A 25,823-nucleotide genomic window follows, 5' to 3' on the forward strand; every position below is an offset into this window, starting at 1 on the left:
TATCACACAGCCACTATGAATCTATATTCCGGGATCTTCCCATTGTAACATTCTACTTATTTGGGCATGCTCAGTGACCACTAAAAAGAGGGTAGCTGAAAGTCCATTCCCAGCAAACCTAAAGTTATACGGAGGTGCTTGATTTTACATCATGTGTGAGTAATATCCTAAAGGAGAAAAAGAGGTAAAGGATGCCCATTCCTGGTCAATAGAATCAAAGGTAGAAAGGTACCATAGTGAGAAAGAAAATAATGTTCAGAAAAATGAGTTTTTGTAGAGTTTACTAAGGTTGAGGACAAATGACAATAGACCACTGCCCCCAGGCCTGCAAAATCAACCAAACAATACAAGCATTTAGTTGCTTTAATGTACCTTAGTTGCTATCAAATTAGACTGTCCTACAAACCAGTGAGTTGCTTATGGGTGTCGGGGTTTGCTTCTCATTCCATGTGCCAGTGGGCCCTCAGAAGGTGCTGACTTTTCTCTTCCTGGAAGCTGCAAGGCTTGCATAGTTTACCGAGAAAGTCTGGTTGGTTGGCTTCTTGCTAAATCCTCCCAGTCCCAGCATGGCCAATTCTCAGGAGGCACTGACATTTCTTTTTTATTATTTATTTATTTATTTTTATTTTGAAGAGACTAAAACCAAATGAGACCAAACAAGATAGAATCAGTCAAAACAAAAGGATGGGCATAGGACATGACTTAAAAATAAGATACAAGGTAATCAAAAATGGTTACCATAATGCCTCTTGTTATCTTCAATAGAATTGCCCATATCATCAGGCATAATAAAATTGAATAAAACAGTACAGAACAAAACCAATAAAAACAAAATATTGGAGACATTATAGACTTTCAAAAGAATTTAATAGTCAAACCAAAATGGGTATCATAGTGAATCTTATCCTCTTCAGAGTAGTTGCCTATACCCTCAGACTTGATACTATCAAACAAAACAGATTTGAATGAAATCAGTCAAAACAAGACAGTGAAAGTAATTCAAATAAAGTTAATACAAAATCAAAAATGGTTACCATAGTATATCCTGCTTTCTTTGGAATAGCTGTCCATGTCATCAATTCTAGTACAAGTAAATACACTGGGACAGAATAAAACCAAACTAAACAGGGTGATGAAAACAATATGGGTTTCAAATCATGATATAAGATTAACCATGATCACTGCCTTCCCTTTCTATACAATTCTTCCACTTTCACTTTCACAGGGTGCATTGTACAGTTTGTATCCACAAACTGCTTTAGTTTTTAGATTAGGGAGGCAACCCCCTATTCACCTAGGTGATTCTGAAACTTTTTACCTATGAGCATGATCTCAAGTTGTATCCATTTACCTACATGAGCCTCAAAGTTTTCTTCCTCTATAGCTGAGTAGTTTTCCATTGTATAAAAGTTTCATGGCTTTCCAACCTATATGCAGCTGATGGGCAAGCTACCACCACTTTTTTCTGGTTCCCTGTCACATAGAGCCTTTTTTTTTCATCTTTAACTTTCAGTTTATAAACTGTCTTTCAGGTTAATTATATTGCTTATATAGAGCATCTTGCTGGACCCTATCTCTTGTACTACTCTGCCTATCTTTCTTTTTATTGGTATATCAAGGCCATCTATATTAGTGATTATGGTCAATCTTCTCTGTCTCATCTCTGCCATGCTATTTTTCTGCTGTTGGTTGCCTACTTTTCCCCTTCATTCCACTGTCTGTCCCATTCAGTGAGACCCCTCTGATGCCATGGTCTTTTTTTGTCTCTCTAGAATGTCTTTCAATATTTTTTGTAGAGTTTCTTTGGTGGTCATGAACTCCCCCAGTTATTCTTTGTCATGGAAGCATCTTGTTTCTCCATTAATTTTGAGAGATAGTTTTGCAGGGCGTATCAATCTGGGTTGGAGGTTATTTTCTTTCAGGGCTTGAAATGCTTCATTTCAAGGTCTTCTTGATTTGATGGTTTGTGTCAAGAAGTCTTTCATCATTTTGATGGGTTTTCCTTTATAGGTTATCTGTTTCTTTTCTCTGACAGTTTTTAATATTCTGATCTTCTGTTGAATTTCTGGGACCTTGATTATTATATGTCTGGATGTAGAATTTTCATTATAGCTGGCTGGGATTCTGTATGCCTCATTTATTTGAATATCATTTCTTTTTCCTATGCTTGGGAAGATTTCTTTATTTCTGTAAACAGCCTTTATATTTCGTTTGTATTTACCCCTGCTTCTTTAGTCACATTTTTTTAACCTTAATTTATAGATCCCCTTGTCATCTTCTAGCCTTTGTATTGTTATTTTCTGTGGTTCCTTGTTATTTTTAAGAGTTCTTTCCTTTAATCACAAGTTTCCAACCTGTCTTCAAGGCTGGTTAGTCTATCTTTAGTTTCTTCCAAACAGTTTTGCCAGCTTTCAATGGAATTTTTAATTTCCTGGTAATCTCTTTGAATCTGTTTCATGTATTCTAAATTCTTTTATATTCTTCATCGAAGGTCTCCCTCCTTTTTCTATGTTCCTCTATTCTTTCATCTGTGTCTTCTTGAGAGGTGCTTAGCATTTCTTTTACTACTTTTTATTGTATCTTCTTTACTTGTATTAATATTTCTTTTTTTTTTTTTTTTGTCTTTTTCCTTTTTATCGGTACCAGGGATCAAACTCACGACTGCCTGCTTGTAAGGCAGGTGCTTATGCCACTGAGCTAAATCCCTAGCCCCTGTATTAATATTTCTATTTTAACTTCTTTTATAATTTCACAAAGATATTTCTTTATGTCAGATACTGTTGCTTCAGAAAGTGCAGGTGTGCAACTCCCAATCTTTTCTGTGTTTGCCTCTTCTGGGCCAGTACTGCTTCGGTTGGAGGCTGGAGAAAGTCTTTTGTTTCTTGCTCTTCTCATGTTTCTGGTTTCTACCAGACAAGTGGGTATTGGGGTCCCCAGTATTCTCTGTATTGGTTATAATTACTCTGAAGCATGCTGGCTAGGGATTGCTGCCTTCCTCAATCTACTGGCAACCACTGGAGTACAAGCAGGGCAGGGCAAGCTGGTCTCTCCTTTCTGAGATGGTTAACCACTGGGAGTCTTCACCATTAGTGGGTGCCCCTCAGTTGGGGCCAGTTAGGGATAGCTTTAGGGAAATCTCAGCCTTGGCTATTGGATTGCACACAAGGATGGAACTCAGTCAAAGCAATTCTCAACAATCTGCTCTGCTAGGTGTAGCTGAATGAAGCCAACTGCAATTCTGGTTCTGGGCCTATCCTGCCCAACTCCAAAATGGTGAATAGCCAATTGCCCACTCCCACATAAGAACTGAGTCCCCCATACTCATCTGCAAGCCAAGTGCAGTTTTCTGGTCCACCACTCCCCTCTGCTACCCCATCATCCCACTGAGGCCCTTGGGCTTGCCAAGCCCCAACTTCACTGTGACCCTGTGTCTTTGGATTCCAGTGGCATTTCATACAAAGTAGGACCAGCTCCAGTGAGATCAGGTCTGGCTACCACCTTCTGTGCAATTTTTCTTTTCTTTTCTTTCTTTCTTTTTTTCACTTTAGTTTCTTCCTGGCTCAAGAGGATCCATCTCCTTCCATCTGGTCTTCTCCAGGATATTTTATTCCAGCATCTGAGCTGTTTCTCTCAGAGAGGCTTTTTACTTTGCTATTTATTGATCTGCCATCTTCCCAGCTTCTCTCCACCTTCTTTCAATTTTGTATGACGATTTTTATTATTCTCCAAGGTGCCACAGGTGATAGACTTTTCATAGTAATTACCATATTTGATGCATTTCTTTTTGTCCAGTCTTCTATAAAATTTGCTTGCCACTTTTCAAAAATTTTATTTTATTAGTACCATTTTCCATTTCATGAATTTTGCATTCATCTTATAGAGAAATATATGTAAATAATATGTTCTGATTCATTTTTATTCTCCTTCCAACCCCTACCCCCTCCATCCCTCCATCTCTAGATTCCCTTTCTCTCTTTTTATGTTAATATTACTATTAATGCATATTTATGACATATAATGTTTACAGTCACTGTGGATATTTGGTACATGTACATGATATAGCTTAAATATTTTCACTTCCTTTTCTCTTCCCCCACTCACCCTGTCTCTTGAATCCTTTCCTATTTGCAAAGTACCTATGTCCTATTAGAGCTTTATTTTGCTTTTTATTTACACATTGTCTTGCTCAAATGATATACATCAAACAGTATTTAACCTTGTGTATCTAATATCTTTCTTTTGGTATTATATTTTACAGGTGTATTCATTTTCCTAAAAACTCTCAAGTCTTTACAGCTAAGATTTCTCAAAAAATTAAAATTAGAAATTCCATTTCACCTAACTACTTCTCTTCTATGCACCATCCCAAAAGAGTTAAAGACATCATATTACAGGAATACATGCATATCAATATTTATGACACAACAACTCATAATAGTCAAATCCTGGAAGCAGCCTGTATGTCCATTAATACAAAACAGATAAAGAAAGTTATCTTTTAAAATTGTTGGAGGAATAGTTTTCAAATGACAAAGAGCATACTTAAAAATCCATGGCCAGCATTGCAAAAAAATTTTAAGGATATTTTAGAAAAAGATAATGAAGACACAGTACAAAGATGTCTAATACTGCAGTGTGAATAGTTAAGTAGAAAGAAAGAAAAAAAAGAATCAGCAAAAAGAAAATAATACAATGACAGGAATTAATCAATACTTTCAGTAATAACTTTCAATGTGAATGATCTTGATTCTCCAATCAAAAGATATAGATTAGAAGAATCAATCAGAAAACATATCCTTTAACTGCAAGAGAACATTCCACACCTAGTGCACCCTTGAGAGAGGATGGGGATGAAGATGATGACCCCTGGTCACCTTCTCTTCCTTCTCTTCTTCCTTCCCTTCCACCTGTGGCTGAGACAGAAGTAGTATCTCCTTATCAAAGATTGGTTAGACAGGCTTCACTTAATGGACCGCCCTTCAGGACATGTGCATTTCCAATTAATATTCATCCTAACCCTACTAATTCACAATGAAGTATTCACACGTACTATCCTTTGGAGTATAAATTGATAAAAGGGTTAAAATCCAGTGTCATGAATAATTGGGCTCAGGCACCTTTCATGTTGGGCTTTTTGGAATCAGTCCTAGGAACTTTGTGCTTACCTCCTTTAGACATCAAGCACTTAGCTACATCCTGCCCTTCTGCCCTTCAACACTTAACTTTCCATATTAATTTTCAAGAGTAAGCAGCAGAGCAAGCTTAACAGAATCAGGTGGCAAGACACCCAGAGATTATGCAAAAAATACTGTTGAGTACAGATCCATACTCATATTTACTCTCATATTTACCCTTTCCAGACCAGGCTTATCAGCAAATGGTTCTCATAATGAAACCTGTGTAGCCATTCCTGAGGATAATATTCCCATTCAGTCTTTTTTACACATTCTTCAAGGCTTCTGTGAGAATTATGCCCAGTTGTTAGCCAGGATGCAGGAATCTGTCCGATGAGAGAATCCACATACCCAAGCAGAAAAGATTATTGTGTTGTAGATGGCCTTTGAGAATACTCATAAAGACTGTAAACAACAATTGGGACCTGTCCAAGTGACCAAAAATCTTGCAACTATTAGAAGGTGTATCAAAATGTGAGCACTGAAGGTCACAATTCTTCTACATTTGTCCAAAGTATGTTTGGTTTAATTAAAAAAAAAATCAGGCTTCTTCAAAATTATGATGTCTTAATTGTAGCAAAATAGAAGATATCCTTAAACAGTGCACTAAACTCCAGGGAAGAAATGGTACAATTGTTTCCCCCCTAAGAGAAGGGAACTTTCACAACAGAAATCACAGAGCTGACCAATGTCATTCTAAGTGTCATTGAGATGACACCTCACTGGTGGAAAATGGGGTGTAGGCCCTGCAAACAATAGGGAGGAATTCTTAGTATGGGCATATAGTCCTAATCTCCAGTGGGTCTCCAAAGAGACAGTTGAGTTCCTTGTCACTGGAACCCCAGGACATGTGGGATTAGACGTTCCTGCTGCTGAATGGGTGACATTTATTGGCAGAGATAAAACTGTTAAAATTCCCATGAGAATCTGAGGACATCTCCCCTTATGTAGCATGGATGTAGTCCCAGAAAAAATTAGTTTAATTCTGCAAGGTGTTGAAGTACTTCTTGGAATTACTGATTCAGACTATTTGGGGCAAATTCAGTTTGTGGTTTAGTCATATGATATTTGGTTCTTTGAACCAGGTGATTATATTACTTAACTAATTCTTTTACCAGCTGTCAGAAGACAGCCATTAAGCTAAGAAGCTAAAATATTTAGCAGTACCCTCTGCATAAGGAAGTGTTTTTCAGTCAATGTATCACAGGCCACTATCCCATATATACTCTTAAGGTTAAAGGAAAACGTTTTTGAGGACTCATGGACACAGGTGCATATATTTCAGTGATGGCTTCATCCCACTGGCCACCTGCCTTGGCCAACTTAGCCAGCAGCCACCTCCTTGGTAGGGCTTGGGTCACCCAGACAGGTTATGCAGAGTGATATTCCTCTGCCTTACATAGGCTCTGATAATCTTAAGGAAATAATTCAGCCATTTATTGCAAGGATCTCAGTGAATTTATGGGGCAAGTATCTGCTGAAAGAATGGTGAATTCAAGTTACTAATAAGGCAATTCCACCTGTTGATAAAGAGATGCCCAAATCTCTGAATTTCTATCAGAGGAATGAAAGGGAAGATCCTGCATTGAGACAAGTCTTTAATGGGGGTCACTGTGCCTTCTCCCTATTCAAAGACTGCTATCTCATTGAAATGGAAATCTGATGTACTGTTTGGGTGGGTCAGTGGCCACTGCCAAAAGAAAAGCTCGTTTGCTTACAAGTATTAGTGGAAGAACAGCTGAAAGTGAGACATATCAAGCCACACACTAGCCCTTGAAATACTCCTGTTTTTGTTATACCAAAGAAATTAGGAAAGTGGAAGCTGCCTCAAGAGATATTAATTCATGTATTTATCCTACAAGTGCTTTTCTCAGCCCAGATTCCCCTTTCCAACTGCAGCTGGATAGAACTGGCCAATGATTGTTATTGCTCTTAACAATTGGTTTTTCCTATCTCTTTTGGTCTGCAGGACTGACCACTTTTTGCTTTCTTTTTCTGCCACTGACTTTCTGTAAACTATGTGCAATACCAATGGGCAGTTTTACCACAGGGGATGATGAATAGCACTATCCTGTGTCAATATTTTGTTCACCAGACTTCAAAACCTGTTAGGAAACAAATTTTCTCAGGCTTATACAATACATTGTATAGATGATATATTGCTTGTTATCAATTCCTAGCAACAACTTATTCTTTTTCTTGCAGGAACAAAATTGGCTTTGAAACAACATAGGTTATGCATAGCCCCAGAGAAACTTCAAGCTATTACCTCCATAGTTATTTGGGAACCCTGGTTAACAGAAAGAGCAGGTTGAGTCCAGAAATTAACATTAAGAAGAGACTCACTATTAACTATGATTTCCTGAAATTAGTGGGGGCATTATTTGGATTTGCTCAAAATTAAGAATACCTACATATCAGTTAAGCAATCTATATAAACATTGCAAGAAGATACAGATTTGAATTCTCCTCATACCCTCACATCCGAGGCCCTTAAAGAACCTTAAATAATATAAACTGCTTTGACAAAGAGACAAGTATTTTGAATTAGTCTGTGCCATTTCTGCTAATCATACTACCTATGCCTCAGTGTTATAGTGGATGCTTTGGTCAAACAGTGAATAATAAATATCAACCTATTGAAAAGCTTTATCTTCCTAACCAGCTTACAAAAAGTCTTCAGATTTACACAGATGAATGGCCAAGGTAATTGAACAAGCCCACCACCACAGTGTACAGCTTTTAATATTTGATCCTGATAATTTTGTGCTTCCTATTAATCTTTCACAGCGTACTTATTCATTGAAAACTTCTGTACTCTGGCAGATAGCCTTTGCCGATTATATTGGAGTGGTTGATAACCATTATCATTCTGATAAGTTTAATTGTCATTATTCATTTATTTTACCTAGAAATACTCAGACAACTCCTATTAAAAAATGCTTCAATTTATTTTACAGATGGATCTTCTCACAACTTTGATGTTCACTAGACTGCAAAATCAGAAAATTGCTATCCTTGGACTATTGGGGTTAAAGATTGGCATTAACTGCTATAATTACTGTATTAGAATGTATGAATCTGTTTACATTGTATGTAATTGTAGCTATATAAGTTAATATCACTAACTGTTTGGAACCAGGCACTATAAAAAATTATTCTAGATCCTCCTTTGTTCAATTTGCTTTGGTGATTTCTGACAGTCATTCAGAATAGGACTGACTCTTTTTACATAGCTCATATGCACTCACACTTTCATCTTCCTGGACCAGTGGCAGAAGGAAATTGTCAGGCTGATAGATTCATCACCTCAATTTTTCAGCAAGGGAGACTATCACAGCTTTATTTTCATGAGAATTATCAAGCCATTACCTTTAAGCTTTAAACATTCTATATCACAGGTATGCCACATTGTATATTCTTGCCCAGCATGCTAGACTTCACCTACATAAGTTCCATCAGATGGATACAATACCTGAGGCCATCAGGAAAATGAGCTATGGCAAATGGATGCAATACATATATCTTAATTCCACAGGTTCCAGTATGTGCAGGTTAATATAAATACTCATTCTCATTTTATGCATGCTAACTGCCACGTAGGCTATATTGCAAGGCATACACATTTACATTGTCTCTTGGCATTTGCAAAGATAGAAGTTATTAAGAAAAGAAAAAGAATGCTCGCTTCAGAAGCACATATACTAAAATTGGAATGATACAGAGAAGATTAGCATGGCCCCTGCACAAGGATGACACGCAAATTTGTGAGAGGTTCCAGATTTTTACAAGACAAGGATGTCCCGTATCACCACTCCTATTTAGTATAGTATTGGATCTACTAGCCAGAGCAGTTAGACAAGAGAGAGAAATAAAAGGGGTAAAGAAAAGAAAAGAAGAAGTTAAATTATTGTTTGCAGATGACATGAAACTCTACATAGAAGCTCCCCAAAACTCCATTGACTCTTATATACAATAAATAAATTCAGTAATGTAGCTGGATACAAAATCAATGCTCAAAAACCAATAGCATTCCTATATACTAACAACAAAATCACTGCCAGAGAAATAAGAGAAACCACACCCTTCACACTAGCAATCCAAAAAATGAAATATTTAAGAATTACTCTCACGAAAGAAGTGAAAGACTTATACAGAGAAAATTATAATACACTTAAAAAAGAAATTGAAGACAGGGGGCTGGGGATTTAGCTGAGCAGCGTAAGTGCCTGCTTGCAAGCGTACAGTCGTGAGTTCATCTCTGGTACTGATAAAAAAAAGAGATTGAAGACAATCTCAGAAAATGGAAAGACATCCCTTGCTCATGGATTGGAAGAATCAATATTGTGAAAATGGCCATTCTCCCAAAACTCATATACAGATTCAAAGCTATCCCAATAAAAAATACCATCAACATCCCTCATAGATCTTGAGAAATCACTCCAAAAACTCATCTGAAGTGAGAGAGACCTAGAATAGCAAAGACAGTTCTAAGCAGCAAAGGCAAGGCAGGAGGCATCAATCCCTGACTTGAAGTTATACTACAAAGTTATACTACTAGTAAAATCAACATGGTACTGGAATCAAAACAGAGCCAAAGATCAATGGAATACATTAGAAGATACAACCACAACTACAAACACACTCAACCACCTTATCATTGATAAAGGGGCCAAACATGATCACTGGAAGAACGACAGTCTCTTTAATGAATGGTGTTGGAAAAACTGGCTCTCCATATGCCAAAAACTAAAACTAGACCCATGCCTATCACCATGTACTAAATAAAAATCTAAATGGATCAGAGACCTGAATATTAAAACAGAAACCCTAAATGTATTGGAAGACAAATTGGGTAAAAACCTTGAAGACATAGGAGTAGGTAGAGAATTCATGAACAGGACTCAAACCGCATGGGAAATACTTCGCAGAATCAATAACTGGGATCACCTCTTATTAAAAAGATTCTGCATCTCAAAAGAAATCTCCAGCATAGTCCAAAGAAAACCCACAAACTGGGAAAAAATCTTAGTGAACTGTCCCTCAGACCAAGGACTGCTGTCTAAAACATATAAAGAATTTTAAAAAATCAGACCCCCAAAATTCAAAGATCCAATCCAACAATGGGCATCTGAGATGAATACATACTTCTAGATGAAGAAATACACATGGCAAATAAATACATGAAAAAATGTCCATCATCATTACTCAATAGAGAAATGCAAATTAAAACCACACTGAAATTCCATCTCACCCCTGAAAAAATGGCCAGGATCAAGACAACAACCAACAACAAATGCTGGAGAGGCTGTGTGGAAAAGGAACTCTCCTGCACTGTTGGTGAGATTGTAGACTGGTGCAACCATTGTGAAGATAAGTGTGGAGATTTCTCAAAAAGCTGGGATTGGATGTCCCATTTGTTCCAGCTATTCCACTTCCAGGCATATTCCCAGAAAAACTGAAAGCATCATACCACAGTGATATATGTGAACCCATGTTTATAGCAGCACAATTTGTAATAGCCAGAACTTGGCGACAACGGAATTGTTCACCAACTGAGGAATGGATAAAAAAATTGTGGTATTTTTGTACAATGGAGTACTACTCAGCTACAAGGAAGGATCCCACTGAGATATTTATAAATAAATGGGCGCAGCTTGAGACCAAACTCATAAGTGAAATAAATCAAACTAACATGTGTGAATACCGAATAGTTTCCCTAGTGTAAGAAATGACATAAATACATAAAAGTATGTGGTAATCATGTTTCCTCATTATATGGCTTTGGAGCCTTAAAAAGTTTTCACTCATTAATTGGAATGGTGGTATACTGGGCTGTTTGATTTTATTGTCTGTGATGATATGAACAGCTATTCTGAAGAAAACAAGACATCATAACAGCTAGTGCTGATTTAATATCATCTTGCTGTAAAGTCCCATCAAACCGTTGTTCTTCTGTCTCCATTGTTTTTATCATGTTTTATCTTATTGGATAATATTATATGTGATAGTATAAACAAAATTTTTATAGGCAAAGAGATCATATAGAAACCATTGTTCATTTTCTGTTAGCAGGTTCTAAATACCTTGTAATACTTTCATCCTCTTGAATGGTTTCACACTGTCTTGATATGTTTGGTGCTATAGTATACTAAGTTATACTCAAATATTTCAAGGAAAGAGACACTATGGTAACTACCATTAAGTCAGGTTATCTTGTTGTGAAACATTATGTTGCCTAAATTGTTCTCTTCTGATCTGTACTGTTATGTTGTTATGTCCTCTTTTAGCTTAAGCTCCCCCTTTTTATTTATCTATTTAATTATTTATTCATTTTAATTAAGGGAAAAATTTTTAAAATTAGCAGGATATATTATAATAACTTTTTTTGATTTCCTATTAACTTGATTTGAAGCCCTGTATTGTCCTTACCATCTTGTTTTGACTGATTTTACTCTATTCTGTTCTATTTGATAGTATCAACTTTGAGGGTATAGGCAACTACTTTGAAGCCAATAATATTCACTATGATGCCTATTTTGGTTTGACTATTGTCTTCTTTTGAAGTCCTGTACTGTTTCCAGTGTTTAGGTTTTATTGGTCTTGTTTTTCACTGTTTAGTTCAATTTTATTATACCTGATGATATAGGCAATTCATTTTAAGGTAGCAAGAGGCATTATTGTTGATTACCTTGTATTCTGTTTTTACATCAAGTACTGTGTTCATCCTTTGTTTACACTGATTGCTTTGTTTTGTCATATTTGGTTTTATTCTTTTCCAAAAAAGTGTAATAAGAACTGTGGGAGTAATAAAACCCAAAATGTATAAATGTTATTATAAAAAAGAGAGGAAAATAAAGTGCTCTAAAGGATACAACTTCAAGTGTGTTTAGGTGTGAAAGATAGAAGACCATATTACTAAGTTTTTGTGGATAATTGAACAAAACTGTTAGCAATCTCATTGTTTGAATGTCTACTTTGTATGCTTTCATTTTGTAACTTGAACAACTATTTCTAAGATGACAATATGTACTCTATTAACTAGTGATTTCATACTGTTTATTTTTTGAAATTCTATATTACTCGTATCCCTTTTACTGTTTTGTTGTTTTCTTTAAATAAAATTTTAAAGAAAGAGATAATGACACTGCCTATACAAGTGAGAGTTTTCAATAATTTTTGTATCAGTGGAATATTAGTCATTCCACTTGAATTCCTGTAATCCACAAGGACATGTTATTGTTGAGGATGCACATTTGACATTAAAATGACAATTACAGTAACAAAAGGGGGAGTAATAGGTCATAATGAACCATAAACACAGCTTGATTTTGCAACTTTTACACTTACCATTTTTGAATCTTGTTGATAGTATAGATAGCAACCCAGTGGAGTTTAATTGGTCAAAAGTACAAGAGCATGGGGAAAGGGAGAACACAAGAGTGTTGTAGCAGTCTCTGAAGATGGGAAAATAGGAGGGACTGGTTACCCTGTTGGTATGGGAGTAGAGGTTTGCTTATTTCATTGCAGGAAATGCATAGATAGTGTGGGTACCATTCAGGAGCATGCAACCATGACAAAGTTCTCATGATGCACCCATGGAGGAATTTGACTCCACTCTCCTCACCACTGAAAGTCTTCCCTCAGATGATGACTGAAGAAAAGTACTCAAGAGGCAGAAAGACTATTTCATGGTGAGTCTCCCTCAGATGAGGACACCTGGCATCTACTGAGGCCCTTTTTAATACATCCTCTGGAGGGTGTCTCTGATTGTCAATCACAATTATGTTCCTCTTTATCTGGGAGTTGCTAAAACAAGCTTCCCCTGTTACCCACTCATGTAAGTTAGAGGTACTTCTTCAGAGGAGAGAACAATTAAGTTAGTCATGGTATAGGCAGTCAGATAGAATTAGACACTGGAAAAGAGCCAGTACAGATACATTACAACAGTGGTTAGAGGTAAAGTAATTAAAGGGTGGTCCTCAACCCAAAAGATAGAATAACTACACCTACATACTTACCCTAGGGATGAACAGCAGTTATTCATATTCAAGTGTGTTTTGTAAAACAAAAAGGGGGGATGTGGAATACGAGGTAGGAAGACTGAGGCTTAACTGGTCTCTGCAAGACCTAAGAAGAAAGGTGGTGTGTAGGCATGCTGACATACTGTAAGTACTAGGTAAAAGTTAATTCAGCTGAGATCCTATTTTTTACCTAGGCAGTACCTTGGGTGGTTGGAGGCAGATGAATCATGTGTTATTCTAATTGTTTGTACCTGTGTCTGAGTGAATAAAGGCAGAGTGAGCCAGTCATTCAGGGTTCTTTGTTGAAGAGAGAAGAGAGCCCCTTGGCTTCCACATTTTAACCAAAATCTGTGTTTCTTTGTTTTTTTTTACCTTCATCGTCCTTTGGTCATGTATAAAGGTCAGAGGCTGGCCCCAACAATGAGGTACAGGTTTAATGCAGTTGCAATCAAACTATGAACACTAATCCTCATAAAAATAGAGAAAACAATTCTAGAATTCATATGAAGTCAAAAGAGACTCAGAATAGTAAAAGCAATCCTGGGTAACATAAGCAAAGCAGAAAGCATGATAAACAGGCCTCAAGTGATATTACAAAGTTACAGTGATAAAAACAGAACAGTACTAGCACAGAAATAGACATGTGGATCAATGAAACAGAATGGAAGATACAGAAACAACTCTGGGCACATTCACCCAAATGATATTTGAAAAAAGGGCCAAACACACAAACACTGGAGGAAATATGGCCTGTAGAGCAAATGCTGCTGGGGAAAGTGGTTATCTGCATGCCTAACATTGATTCTAATCCATTTTCCTTACATATACTAAACTAAAACCAGAACAGATCAAAAATCAAAATGTTAAAACAGAATTAATCTGCTGGAATATAAAATGTGTAAAACTTTTGAAGACACAGGAGTAGGTAAACACATTCTGAATAAAACTGTAATTGCTCATGAAATAACATCAAGAATCAACAAATGATATCATATCAAAATGAAAAGCTTTTGCATAGCAAATGAAATAACTAGAGTGACCAGACAACCTATAGAACGAGAAAAAAATGTCCAGCTATTCTTTGGAGAAAGGACTAATACCTAGACTGTATAAAGAACTCAAAAATAATCTGAGCCCTCCAAATAAAAGATATAACCAAAAAATAGATGATTGACATGAATGGGCACTTCTCAGAAGAAGAAATACAAACAGTACATAACACAAGAAAAAGTGTTCACTATCTCCAGCTGTAGAGAAAGTCAAATAGCATTGAAATTTAATCTTACTCCAGAAAGAATGGCTATTATCAAGCAATCAGATAATAACAAATTCTAGCAGAGGAAGAAGAAAACTTCCACATTGTTTGGGATGTAAACTAGGACAACTAGTATGGAAATCAATGTGGAGATTTCTCAAAAAGCTAAAAATAGAAACTCTATTTAATCTAGAAATTCTCCTTCTAGGTATCTTCTCAAAAGAATTAAAGAGATATTACAGTGGTACCTGTACTTCTGTTTATAGCAGTAAACTTAATAATAGATAAATCTTGTAAGTGGACTATATATCTATCAAAAAATGGATAATGAAAACATAGTACCTATGGAGAATGGTGCACTACTTTGCCACAAAAATGTGAGTCATTTGTAGGAAAAAGGATGCAAGTTGAGACTATAATTTTAAATGTAATAAACTGGATATGCAAGTTTAAATACTGCATGATTTGTCTTATTAAGAGAAATATAATAAAATATAAAATATGAATAAATTATAAAGAAAAATAAGAGACAGACAATAAGAAACAGAGAGTCAGATATTTTGCATAAAGGAAGAGCCCAAGATATGGATGGAGAGAGAAAAAAGGGGAGAAAAAGATAAAGAAAAAATGAGATGTGTCATGTATATGTACCAACTCCCCATGAGGAATATAATCATAAAATACTGTAAACATGTACTAATTTTTAAAAAGCAAATAGGCATTTGGCAAGTATTTTCTACTCATACATTATTTATTGTTAAAAGTAAGATAAGTCCCTCCCTGGAACATACAAATATGTTACTTTACGATACAATCTCTTTTGCATCTTTTAAATGTGATTTTGTTAAGGATCTTGAAATGAGGTGACCCAACCTTATGCACGAATCCTTAAAAATACTTAATTCATTCTGGATGTGTTCAGAGGAAGATGTAACTACAGAAGAAAGGTCAGAGATCTGAATGTTATTGGCTTTGAATATGGAGGGAATGAGTCAGGAGTCAATGTGGGTTACTATAAGAAGATGGAAAAGTAAAAGTAGTGAATTTACCCCATGAGATTCTATAAGGAGTGCAGCTCATCTAACACATTCAATTTAGCATAAGGAGACCTAGTACGATTTGAACGTCCCAGTGAAAACTCCGTGTTGAGATTTAATCACTGTCATGAGCTATTCAAAGGAGGGAAAAGGTGGGACCTTTAACAGATGATTAAGTCATAAAGTTTTGCTTCATGAATAGATTAAACCATTCATGAGCTACTGGATTCATAAGGTAAAGGGTTATCTTAAGGGTGAGTCTGCTATAAAAATCCAGTATGGCTTTGTCTCTCATTTCCAGCTCTCTTGCTGTTTGATATCCTGTACCTTACCTAGAGACTGCAGCTTTCCCACTAGTAAGAAAGATGTCAATAAATGTGTGCCCTCAATCTTGTACCTCCTACACTCCAGAAGCATAAATTGAATAAACCTGTTCTCTTTGTAAATTATCTGTTCTGTTGTATTCAATTGTAGTAACCAAAAAATGGACTAAGGTGAGGCATGTGCTATATTTCTTTTTTGTGTGTCAAGAAATTTTTAAACATTTAATTTTTTACTTCTCCATTTATAGTGCACCTAACATCTTAAATATTAAAACACAAGGAATTATTTTCCAGTCCTTTTTTGGACAAATTATATAATGGGTGACTTCTAGAAAATGTTTATGAAATTGTAAAAAAGCAGTTTTATTGTTTTAAGCTATTATTTAACCATAAAATTGCATTCCATGCTGGGTATTGCAGGCAGAGAATATCAGGAGCTTTTGGCCTTCTAGGACTTGCTACTTCCGCAAGGGTATCACACCAAAAAAAAAAAAAAAAAAAAAAAAAAAAAAAGGCTACTGTTGCTCTCCCTAACTCCAGTGCAGAGATGTACAAGTTCTTCTCAGGGGAAAGACAGAAAGAGAGAAGATTTCATCATAAGCACCAAAGGCACCAGCAGCTTTTCTTGATGGGACTGACTTTATTTGGAACAGATTTGGAAAAGTTAAGGTCTAAGAGTCATCAGACATCTTGAAGAACAATTAAGAGGTAGCTGGTATCTCCATGATATTAGTAGAAACTAAGAAAATGACAAACCGTCCAGAAGTTTAACACAGATAATAAGAGAGATAACTAAACAGAGTCATCTTGGGGTGATCAGCATCACTAGAGGGTCTGGAAATCTGTGCACATACTACACTGTACTCACGAAGGCACAATCTGAACTGGGAGGCAAAGTTGAGAGCATTCTCCATGCAACACATAGTTCTATTAGGTCAAGGAACTTAAACATAACTTCTTATAAAATACCGGCCAAACAACAAGCTATTTTGATCCAGGGGTTGCTTCTAAGAATCCAGCCCTAAAAAACAATATTAGATTTATCACTAGTGGTCTGGAATACTATGTGCTTCATGGGGCTACACTGTCATAGAAAAGACTAGATAGAGAATATCTGGCTAAATTCAAGAAAAATCATAAATGCCTTGAATTTTGAAAGCAAACTCAAAGTTACACACACATTAAAGACTTAATGTGTACCTGGCTAAGAGGATTAAGTGTAATCTGAATAAATGGTTTATAAAGATACAAGGGTGACACGTAAGAAGCTAGGCTTAAAGATGAAAACAAAGAAAAAACTTGAGCATGGGCATCACAGGTTGCACACTATAGTGGAAATAGACTTCAGAGTTACTTCAGAGAAGTCGTCAAATAATAAGCAGATAGGAAAGCTTTTGCAAAAGGCAATAGGACCAAGAAATGGACAGGGAAAGGAGAAAAGGAAAAGGGAATGAAAAAAGAATTTAGATATGTTATGTACATGTACCAACTCCTCATGGTAACTGTAACTATTATGTACTGCAAACATGTAATAATAAAAATAAAAAATAAATAGATGACTAAATAATAAGTCCTGGAAATGAGAGAAGGCATGATCATGACTTAAAACTGCTACAGAAGCTTAACAGGTAAATCACGTGTTTAGCATACACAAAGCCCTGGTTTTGATTCCTAGCACCCTCAAAATGGTTAAAAATACCCAATACACAAGTTGATGATGTGGAGGAGAGTTCACATATTACCTATAATGTCCAATTTCCAAAAACATTATAAGACATGAAAGATACAGGCAAACGTGACCCATACACCTAGGAAATGAGGTAGACAACCCAAAGTACCATTGAAGTGGTTCAAAAATTGGATCTAAAAAACATTACAAATCAGATATTTTCATATTTTACTTAACATCAAATCAGGGTTTTATGCATGCTAGGCAATCACTCTACCACTGAACTATAACACTAGTCCAGCAGCTATAATAAATATGTTAAAATAACTAGAAATAAAACATAAAGAACAAAAGTATGATAACAAAAATGGATTAAGTATAGAATACCAATAAAGAGATTGAAGCTGGATATGGTGACACACACCTGTAATCCCAGATACTTAGGAGGCTGAAGCAGGAGCATTCTAAGTTCAAGGGCAGCTTGGGCAAGTGAGTAAGATACTGTTTAAAAATAAAGTTTAAAAAATAACTGGAAATGTAGCTAAGAGCTAGTACAATGGCTCATCACGTGTAAGTCCTTGGGTTCAATACTCAGTACTATAAAAGTATAAAATCAATAATATAAAATGCATAAATTACAAATTTTGGGGAACTATAATGTAGAACTGTATGTCTAATGTATTTGTAGATAACATCACAAAGGAGCTGCTATGGCTTCTGTTTAGATGGCCCCTCAAACCTCATGTCATCATATGTGGGGCTTTTCAGAGGTCTAGATCTAGAGTGTATGATTTTGAAATTAAGTGTGGTGCTAGAATCAAGGATATGTGATTACTAAATTAGTTCACTGGTTGGTTTGCCATAATTCTGGGAGTATATAGTAGAAAGGCCCTGGTAGGTGTGAGTGCTACTTTACCCTAAGTGTGAGTAGCTTGGAGGAAATATAAAGGGCAGAAAGAAGAATGATGTTGTTGCTGGTCACTTTCTGCTTACTGCTTTTGCTGCTTTCTACCTGCCATGAACTGTTTCTCCACTGTGATGCCCCTCTGCCATACCACTGCCATACCACTGCCTTGGCGCCAGTGGATTATGGACCAAAATGTCTAACAGTTTTTGTGAGCCAAAGTAAAGCCTTCCTCCTTTAACTTTGAATATCAGGTATTTTGTCTCAGCAACAAGGAAACGAACTAAAACAAGAGATGAGCGGCAACATAGCTGTAATGGGCTAAGAATGGCAAAGTGATAATTGTAACAATGAATTGTTAAATTAAAATAATAGATGTACCACAATATGTGTAACAATAATAACATAAAAAGGGAGTATTATGATTTGGATATAAAATATTACCCAAAGGCTCAAATGTCTAGAAGTGAATCCTTTGAGATGTGATCAGATCATGAGACACTAACATCATCAGTAGGTTAATCGACCGATGAGTTCATAGCTGAACGTGCTGTTGTGCTGTGTCTAGTTTGAGGAAGTGGGTAACTGGGGAACTCATCTGGAAGGTTATACTTCTATCCCCATCCCTTCCTTTCTCTCTTGGCTTCTAGTCACTGCTACAAGTTGAAAGTTTTCTTTTGGCTGACCATAGACTAAAACCTCTTAAACCATTACACAAAACAAGCCTTACAGAAATATAACCAATTTAAGAAGTTGAGGCAGAGAATAAGCTATACAAGAGTAATATTTCTATATGTTCCTAGAATTCCATCAGTATAAATTTAAACAAGATTCCAATAAATTAAGATGTATACAGGAAAGTCAAGAGTAAAAACTAAACAGTATTTATAAAATAGTGACAATCCAAGAATAAAATTAAAACGTTCCACTAGGACTTATCCATTCAATACAAAAGACAGCAGCAAAGGGGAACAAGGAAGATATGAGGTGTAAGGAAATAAAAAACAAAGCAGCTGTATATTCAAGCATATCAATAATCATAATGAATGAAAATGGATTAAACAGTACAATGAAAAGGCAGAGACTATTAGACTAGAGATATGTTGCCTGGAGAAGACACATTTTGATTCAAAGACAAAAATACATTGAAAGTAAATGACAGAAAAGCTGGAGTAGTTAGGTTAATATCAGAACAAATAGACTTTAAAACTTTAAAATATTACTAGAAGTAAAAACATAATCATCAAGTGGTCAATTAATCAGGCAGAGAAAGCAATTATAAACATGTCATCAAATAATAGAACATCAAAATATATAAAGCAAAAGATGACAGAAATTAAGGAAGAAACAGACAATTCTACAATAGTAATTTGATACTTCAGTATTTCATTTTAAATAATGAATAGTACAACTGGATCAATAATATAATAGGAAATTTGAGCAAAACTATAAACCAACTACATATAATTGACACCTAGAGAATACTCTGGTGAATGGAAAAAGGATATATATTCTTCTTAAATAGTCATGAGACATTGTTTAGGCTAGACCATGTTTTAGGCTATAAAATGAATAAATATAAAAGGTTAAATATATAAAATGAAAATAAATATAAAAGGTTATATATATAAAAGTGAATAATTATAAAAGCTTATAAATATAAAATGTAGAAATACTTCAACATTAGTCCTTTGACCATATGGAATGAAATTATAAATTAGTAAGAGCAAAACGTTGGGAAACTAACAAATATGTTAAAGTTGAATACCATACTCTTAAATAACCAATAAGTCAATGAAGAAATCAAAGAGATATCAGAAAATATTTTTAGATTAATAAAACTAACACAGCATACCAAACCTCATTAGATAGACATAAGACAATACTTAGATGGGAATTTTTAAGTTGTAAACACCTATTCCAAAAAAAAGCAAAATCTCAATTTGATAACTTAATTTTCCTCCAGATATCATAAAAAGAAAAAATCCCAAAGCAACGAGAAGGAAACAATAAAGATTTAAATGCAAAAATTAATGCAAAGCAAAGAAAATATCCATGAAAGAAAACATCCTTAAAATCAAAAGCTCCTTCTTTGAGAAGATCACAAAATAGACATATTTTTAGTCAAACTAGAAAAAAAAATTCAAATTACTAGGGTTGACATAAGAGCATTATTACTAACTTTACAATTTCAAGAGAAAAAAAAACATTTTACAGAATTCAGTGGTTTCTCATGATTAAAAAAAAAAAACAAAAAAACAAAAAAACAAGCAAAGAGCAGACGTTCAGCCATACAGATAAAATCACACATAACAGTAAAAAATTTAAATCTTTCCCTTAAGGCTAAAAATGAGAGAAGGATGTTTGCTCACGCAATATCTATTTAACAACACACTGGAGTTTTTATTCAGCACAATTGAGCAAAAAAGAATAAAAGCAATCCAGGATGGAAATGAACCAGCAAAAGAACATCTGTTCACTGATAATATTTTCAAATAAGATTATCTGAAAGTCCATAGTAGACCAAAAACTATTAGAACTTAATAAAAACGATGAATAAAGTTGAAACATTTAATCTCATTGTAGACAGATCTGTTGTATATCAATAAAATATCACTGAAAACACCAAAAGTGAAATTAAGGGAAAATACATAAATATAATAGCATCAAAAAATAAAATCTTTAGGAACATATTTCACAAAAGAAGTATAAAATTTGCACAGAAAGTTACAAAAAGATACTAAAAGAAATTTTAAATGGAAAGACATATTCATGGTCTGGAAGACTTTAATATGGTTAAAAGGTCAATACTTTCCCAACGGATCAACATATTCATGAAATTCTGATCAAAATTCCAGTGATTCTTGTGCAGAAATTGATGAACTTCCCAGAAAATTTACAAACTAATGGTGGAGATCCCAAATAGTCAAAACAATCTTGGGGGCAAAAAAAGAGAACAAAGTTGCACACAAAGACTTCGCAGTTCAAAAACTTGCTAAATATTTTATTCTGCTCTATGAGCCTCTGAAGTCATTGGCAAAAAATTCTTATCTCTAGACCTGAAAAGGTGGAAATGGGAGCCCCTAATCTTTACCAGCTGTCACTAACAGTTCACTGCATGTGTTCAGGGTGCAGTCTCCATATTAAGAGTGGGAGCTTGGCAGGCAATGACAGCACTCAATCTTCTTGGCCATATTCTCTAGAATAAACCTACAATACAGAATTGGAAGGGCTAGAATAAGAGTCACTAGCAGATTGTTTATCTTGCAATGAAAGTAAAGCCCTACAACCAGTTGGTGGTGAAAAAGAGTCTCTGTCTTCTTGGCTTCTAAATATTTTGTAAGGAAAGCTGGAAGAGGATACAAATGGGAGTAGGTCTCTTGATTCAAATGCAAAAAGTGCCAATTGTTTTTATCTACATTCCATAAATTTTCTTAAACAAATGATTTTCAGTTTGTTCATGAAATGAAACCAATTCATAGACATGTTAAATAGTTGTTATTTTACTTTTATTATTATGAGTTTTAACAGCTGCCTCACTGGCAAGGTCTCCTAAGTTCCTTATGCCAGAAGTTAGTGTGTTACAATCACTTCTGTTAATTGAATATATATTTAGCACGCACCTTCTATGGGCCAAGTATATTAGGTTTGTTTTAAGTAACAGACTTCTTAAGGTATGCTTGAAATATATATATATATATATATATATATATATATATATATATTTGATGACCTTGAATATATGCATGTTCCATCACCATAACCATGATAGTGAACATACCTGTTGCCCTCTCAAAAACATTTCTACATGATCTTTGAATTGTCACCCATCATTCCTTGGCCCCCTCCAATAGGCAACCATGGATAAACTCTGTGTGATTATGGTTTTTGTAACTTTTTAATTTGCAAACTTAATTTGTAGTGAGATGTAGCTTTTATCAAGGATCATATTTCAATCAGATTTATCTTTCATGACAGAACATTTTAAAGGTTTCCTTTCTGCCACTAATTCAAGAATCCTCAACAGAAAAAAAAAAACTGCAGCCATAACCTTCCTATAGTGAGAGCCAGCTCAGCAGATTTCTGAATAGATGGTTCTGGACATCTAAAAACTTAGCAGCATTTGATGCTTATCTAGGTTGGCAAATTTAAATCATTTCATTTGAAGAGTCATGAGCCAAATAATAAGCACCAAGAGAGTTGTTTCCTCATAACTGAGACGGACTGAATAATCATTAGGAATCCTTTCACTGTCTCTGCCTACCTGCCACCAAGGAATTAAAGCAACCTAGTATTTTCCCATTGTCCTTCACATGAATTATCATCACAGACTAAGGGGCTCTGCTGCCTACTGTCACATAAATCAAATCCCAAACCATGCACATGCTATTTTCCTCTCATTCTTTAATGAGGAAATGATCTCTGCAGTTCCATGGGGCTGAGGTACTATCAAGCGGAACTAATCCTAACTGCAAGGATTTATTGATTGCCTTCCATTTATCAAGTGATGGCCTATGCAGTACAAAAGTGCTCATCTTGTTTATAATGTAAATCCCTAAATTTGTATAACTTTCTCATTTTACATAATAAAAAGCTGAGTTATGGGAAGTGAAAGGACTTATTCCAGATCACACAGCTAGTGAATGGCAGAGGAAGAACTGAAACCCAGATAAGGGCCTGAAACTACCTTCTACCCTCTCTACTATAATATTTGATTGCCAATTTGAAATATTTCCTATCACATCCAAAAGAAAGTTCTACAAAAGAAAATTCCAGCTTGGCGTGATGGGGTAGACCTGTAATACCACCAGTTGGGAGTCTAAGGAAGGAGGTTAACCAGGAATTGGAGAGTTTAAGGCTACTCTGAACGTATTGAAACTTTGCCTCAAAAATCAGTCAATTGAGAGAGAAAGTGGGGGATTCTAACAGTATGGCCTTTCTGTAGTGTGTCAACAATTGCTAAGTGGTTCTTGTATTTTTATTGCTTTTTTGAAAGCCTATATCATCCTGTATGAGGGATTAAAAGCACCAGTTCATATAAATGCCTCTCCTTATAAAGAACAAAGAAAACATGTTATTACCCTAAAAACCTGTGAATGGGCAGTTGCGCCACCTGTCAGGTGTGGAGCCAGCAGAGAGGGGGCTGCGGGAGAGGAGGAGGAGTTGTGGAGCCTGGGGCTTCCTAGACTCGCCAGCCAGCTGGCCATAGAAGCAGAGGCAAGGCTACGTGCGCTCTGAGCCAGCGTCCTCCACCAATGCGGTACACGCCGAGGATTCCCAGTGCACACACAAAGCAGCCACATGCACCAGGGAGGCACCGGGCCACCGGGCCAGATACACCAGCACCACACCCTCAGCCCCTAGGACCCTCAGAGCAGCTGGAGCCCTCTGGCTGTGCCAGAGGAGGGCACGGAGAGGACCATGTGCCTGAGCACTGAAGCCAGGCCCCCCGCAGTTTTCTGAAAAGGCAGGATGCTGATCAAGACCTGGAAAAAACTTCCTGCGTGACTCCTGCTGGCCCTGAGGAACACATGCAGCTCTCAGACCTCGGTCCTTGCCTCCAAGTGGTTCCTGTGCAACTCCTGCTAGAACTGAAGAATGCCATGCCAGCCTCAGATTGGCCTGTGCCACCATGCACTTCCTGTGCGACTCCTGCCAGCCTGAAGCAATGCCGCAGTGCAGGCTGCTGCCCTCAGCCACCCTCCCCATCTCCTACTCCCAGACCAGGTACTTAATATTCACCTCCCATTCCTCCTCCTAGAACCTTAAACTGCAATGGATTAACCATGCTGAGTTGAAGCGAAACTCAGTGATCTTTCACCCAAAAGAAGATTTCAGTAGGCTCCAATCACTTACGCTCCTGTGTTTCTCCTGGCATTTGTCCTACAACTTCAACAACCAGTTGAAGTTACAGCTTCACTAAGTAAAATAGGACCAAACAGGATAAAATAGAATGAATGCAATCAAAACAAAACCATGAAAACAATATAAGACTTCAAAACAAGACAGCACCCCGTGGACACCTGGACTGACACAATGGCCATGCCCCTCAGCCCAGGACCATGTACATTGATGCACCATGCTTCCTGCCTGCCCCATGGACAACCAGACTGATGCCACTGACCCAACTCTTGGTCTAGGGACACATAAGCCACAGTGCCACACTTCTCGCATGCCCTGCAGATACCCAGACTGATGCCACAGGCCCGCCCCTTGTCCCAGGACCACCTAAACTGCTGTGCTGCACTTTCTGAGCACCCAGCAGATGCCCAGACCCAGTACACTGTTGGGCACTCGAGGAAACTCCCTACCTCCTGGACCTAATACTGCTGTTGATCTTCAGCGCCTACCCTTTTTCTCAGAATCTTGGAGCGTAGCAGGTTAACTGTGATAGCTTGAAGGGAGATTCAGTAACTGCCTCACCCAAATGGAATATCTCAGCAGGCTCCAGTCAGTGTGGTGAGTATGCCTCTAAAATAGAGAAGTGTACAGTGGTTAAATAGGGCCAATTGTAAAGCTCCCTCCAACTAACTGTAAGACCTTGCTGAATCTGGCAGGAGTGTGGGACACACTCTTGCACACAGAAAACATCAGGCAGGGTGAAGAGTGTGCCAGTAAGGGCTCCCTCAACTTGGAGAAAATCAAAAGCACTTATGAGACATACAGACACACAGTAGGGACACAGTAGGGCCTCAGTTGACAAAAATAATATAGACAGGGAGTTTTCATGACCTGAATAACCTGAAGATAAAGTAATAGCAGGAACCAAAAGTTGACCTACATCAACACTCCTAGGCTTGCCAGCCGAGGAAGATTATAGGATTCACCCAAAAGTCCTTGCAGGAGGAAGTCAGGTGACTGGCCCACCTATTCATTGTGGGACCCAGCAATTGGACAAACATCAATCTTGTAGTAGGACCCCAAGATGCACATTACCAACAGTTGACACTACTTGGACTGAAGGACCAAATATTAAGAGAAAAAATGCAATGTCAAAAATCTAGTCCACCAGGAGCAAGTACAGGAGGCAATGAAATAGAGGACTTCAAAAGTAATACACTGGAAATCTCTGAAAAGATAGCAAGTGAAATTTAAAAAAAAATGCCATGAGGCTATAGAGGAAATCAAATTGGAAGTACTTTCCCATGTAAAAACAGAAATAATAACCTTAGTAAAGGAGTTGCCCAGCATACCTGAAGAAGAAATAGAGAAAAAAGTACAGGAGCATGGGAAATTGACTGACATCTTGAACAAACAATACAGAAAACATGCAGAACTCATGAAACAAACTCAAAGAGACACCCAAGAAACAAAAATTCTATTCAAAGCTAGCAAAACCATTTAAACAAAGCTGAGGATAGGATTTCAGACCTTGAGAACAGGATCACAATTAGTGATCATGAAAGGATAGAACTTTTAAAAATAACAAAACAGCAT

General features: G+C 36.5%; 1 protein-coding gene and 1 non-coding gene across 2 annotated transcripts in view; one reads left to right on the top strand and one right to left on the bottom strand.

Annotated features, from left to right (window-relative positions):
* Shroom4 (shroom family member 4) overlaps window positions 1-25,823 on the bottom strand; it is a 266,758-nt gene that overhangs the window by 150,719 nt on the left and 90,216 nt on the right. The window lies entirely within an intron of this gene.
* Window positions 8,855-8,961, top strand: LOC111758466 (U6 spliceosomal RNA). Its single transcript, XR_002792643.1, has one exon. It is a non-coding gene; the product is annotated as a U6 spliceosomal RNA (small nuclear RNA).

This window comes from Cavia porcellus, unplaced genomic scaffold (genome assembly GCF_034190915.1).
Source record: "Cavia porcellus strain 051 isolate PalLab524CR breed Dunkin Hartley unplaced genomic scaffold, mCavPor4.1 scaffold_3, whole genome shotgun sequence".
Lineage (NCBI taxonomy): Eukaryota > Metazoa > Chordata > Mammalia > Rodentia > Caviidae > Cavia > Cavia porcellus.